General features: G+C 37.4%; 1 pseudogene; it reads left to right on the top strand.

The window, feature by feature from the left end:
• The first annotated feature begins 671 nt into the window (after positions 1-671).
• On the top strand, positions 672-3,033 carry LOC115987487 (annotated as a pseudogene).
• The last annotated feature ends 581 nt before the right edge of the window (positions 3,034-3,614 follow it).

Raw genomic sequence — 3,614 nt, forward strand, 5'->3', positions numbered from 1 at the left:
ACCATGTTAGAAAAAATCCCCCAACTTCTCCAGCCAATAGAAATTGAAGCCATGGTAGCCACAAGGGCTCTTGAGTTTGCTAGGGAAGTGGGCATCTCGGAAGCTGTTCTTGAGGGAGACTCGTTGTTGGTGATTAAGGCATTAGTAACCAAGGACGTTGGACTTGCTCCATTTGGTCTATTGATACAGGATGCCTACAGGTTCACTTCAGCTTTTTCTTTATTGTCTTACTCTCATACAAAGAGAGAGGACAACCAAGTAGCGCATGATTTGGCGAAGTTAGCTATTACTATCCCAAATTGTGTAATATGGATGAAAGATGTTTCATCGGATATTTTTTCTTCATATCAGGCTGATTTAGTCGGGATTTCTTAATAAAAGATCGAAGCATTCATTCTCAAAAAAAAAAAAAAAAAATGTTCACATCAGATGAGAAAATACGCAAATTTTGGAGTTTTAGAATATTCATAAATTTTCAAGAATACACAAATAGATAAAATTCCAATTATTTTTCAAATTTAAAACTTAAAATTTGACATATTAATGTATAAGATTTATCTATTTCTTATTTATATTTCACTGTTACACTTCACCAAAGCATGTCCAAAACACAGAAATCTGAGACGCACAAGCAGACCATCCTATTAGTTGTAGTAGTTGTAGTTCTCCTCCGAATCAAAGGGGTCAAATTCACTTCCTTTCTTCGTTAAGCCGTGACAGTAAGTGCACACTAACACCCAGCTTTCTGCTTCTAAAATATCGAAAATTCAGCTTATAAGTTTAGCCACAAAGCCCCCACAAAGGCTTGTCGAAGAAAAACTCATTGCGCTCTTGCAATCATGTAAGGCTCTAAAACAACTCAAACAAATCCAAACCCAGATAATTACTCACAGCTTCCTACACAATAATGACTACTACTTCATCGCAAGAAGATTTATCACAGCTTGTGCTGAGCTCAAGAAAATGGCTTATGCACGCAGAGTGTTCGATCAAATTCCTGACCCGCCGAATATTGCGCTGTGGAATGCAATGTTCAAAGGGTATGCTCAAAATGAGTCTTATAGGGAAGTTTTAGTTTTGTTTAGTAATATGAAGAGCTTGGATGTGATGCCCAATTGCTTTACTTTCCCTCTTGTTTTAAAATCTTGTGGGAAAATTAATGCATATTTGGAAGGCCAGGAAGTGCAATGTGTGGCAATAAAGGGTGGGTTTAGAGCAGACCCATTTGTGGGAACTACGTTGATTGATATGTATGCGGGCGGGGGAGCAGTTAGAGAGGCTTACAAGGTGTTTGGTGAGATGGTTGAGAGGAATGTAGTTGCTTGGACTTCGATGATTAGTGGGTATATTTTGTGTCGTGATATGGTTTCTGCACGGCGCCTTTTTGATTTGGCTCCCGAGCGAGATGTTGTGTTGTGGAACACTATGGTTTCGGGTTATATTGAATTGGGTGATATGGTAGCAGCAAGGAAGCTTTTTGATGAGATGCCTAACCGAGATGTGATGTCTTGGAATACGGTGTTGAACGGTTATGCGAATAATGGGGATGTTGAGGCGTGTGAGAGGTTGTTTGAAGAGATGCCTGAGAGGAATATTTTCTCTTGGAATGGATTGATTGGAGGGTATGCCCAAAATGGGAAATTCTTTGAAGTTATGGAGACATTCAAAAGGATGCTAATTGAGGGTAATGTGCTTCCTAATGATGTCACATTGGTGATCGCATTGTCTGCTTGTTCAAGATTAGGAGCTCCTGATTTAGGTAAGTAGGTTCATGCGTATGCGGAGATTAATGGATATAAGGGAAATCTTTACATTGGGAATGCTTTGATTGACATGTATGCAAAATGTGGAATTATAGAAAATGCTGTTGATGTGTTCAAGAGCATGGCTAGAAAGGATTTGATTACGTGGAACACCATAATCAATGGCATAGCAATGCATGGACATGGGAGTGACGCCCTTAATCTGTTTTGTGAGATGAAAAATGCTGGAGAAACACCAGATGGAATCACCCTCATAGGTATCCTGAGCGCTTGTACACACATGGGCTTAGTAGAAGATGGCTTTTCATATTTCCAGTCAATGGTTGATGATTATTCAATTGTGCCTCAAATTAAGCATTATGGTTGTATGGTTGATCTGTTTGCCCGAGCTGGTCTTTTAGAGCAGGCAATAGAGTTTGTGAGGAAGATGCCCATGGAAGCAGATGCTGTTATTTGGGCTGCCTTACTTGGGGCATGTAGGATTTACAAAAACACTGAGTTGGCTGAAGTGGCTTTTGACCAGCTTATCAAACTTGAACCGAAGAACCCCTCAAATTTCGTTATGCTGTCAAATATATATGGGGATCTTGGGAGATGGAAAGATGTTGCACGACTAAAAGTTTCAATGAGGGATACAGGGTTGAGAAAATTGCCAGGATGTAGCTTGATTGAGGTCAACGATTCTGTTGTTGAGTTCTATTCCTTAGATGAGAGGCATTCTGAGAGAGAGGAAATCTATAGAGCCTTGAGGGGGTTGACAAAATCGTTAAGATCATTTGAATATCTACCAGACCTGATGGAACTTGAGCAGGGAGGTTAAAGATAACGGAGGGTTAAAGCAAACACTTTTACTATATCATAAACACTTTATAATAATAAATAAAAAACAGGTGCCAACGGGGGATTGGCTCAGCTGGGTATGGTTCATTCGCTCTGCCTAACACGCTCAAGTTTGATTCTCGCTACCAGCAAGAGTCCGTTGGTGAGCATCACATCCCTAAGCGTGTGTGCTGGGTTTAATATAACCATAAACACTCCCATTTTTTATTCTCAAAAATAAAAAATAAAAAATAAAAAAAACAGGTATAGTATATATTATATATAAATAACCTCTGCTGTATTGTATCCTTCATTTTTATAATCTGGAAGGATGGTAACAGACCAAGCTGGAACCATATATTGATTCCCTTGAAAATTGATTGTAGCATCGGTGGTACTGTTTGCATTCCCCAAAAAGCAACTTGAAGATTCATTGGTTGCATATATAGTGGCCTAATTCAGATATATAATATGTCAAATTTTTGTACGGAAATACAGATTTTTATGTTGAATAATTAAAATGGTGTGTGTCTTACCAGAACAGAATTGTTGAAGTCAATGGTAGAAACATTCCCATGAGTAAGAGTCATTTCCATTGACTTCAAAACCGCATGCAGTTGTTTCAAGTGTCCCCATTTTGGTTGATTTAAATTTCCTGTGATTTTGATAAATTAAGAATTATATAACTTATTTAAAACTATTTATGTATAAAAATCAAAATCTTAATGTAAAATAATATATATATATATATATATATATATATATAGTTACCATATTCATCAAGAGGAGCATCATATAAAACAATAGATTAAAAATCTATTGTTTTTAATCTTAGATTAGCTATTGCGCGTAATTTGAATGTCCCTATGAAGAACTTGTTAATACTTTCTGAGTAAGGGAAATAAGGAAAAGCAACAATGGCTTCAATTTTGGCGATGGCAATAGAACAAGCTATAAGATTGAGAGAACTTCCAGTCAATTTTACGAAAGTTCTCCTACTGGTCTAGTACAATGTTTGTTTGTTTAACAAAC

The sequence above is a fragment of the Quercus lobata genome, chromosome 4 (assembly GCF_001633185.2).
Source record: "Quercus lobata isolate SW786 chromosome 4, ValleyOak3.0 Primary Assembly, whole genome shotgun sequence".
Taxonomy (NCBI): Eukaryota; Viridiplantae; Streptophyta; class Magnoliopsida; order Fagales; family Fagaceae; genus Quercus; species Quercus lobata.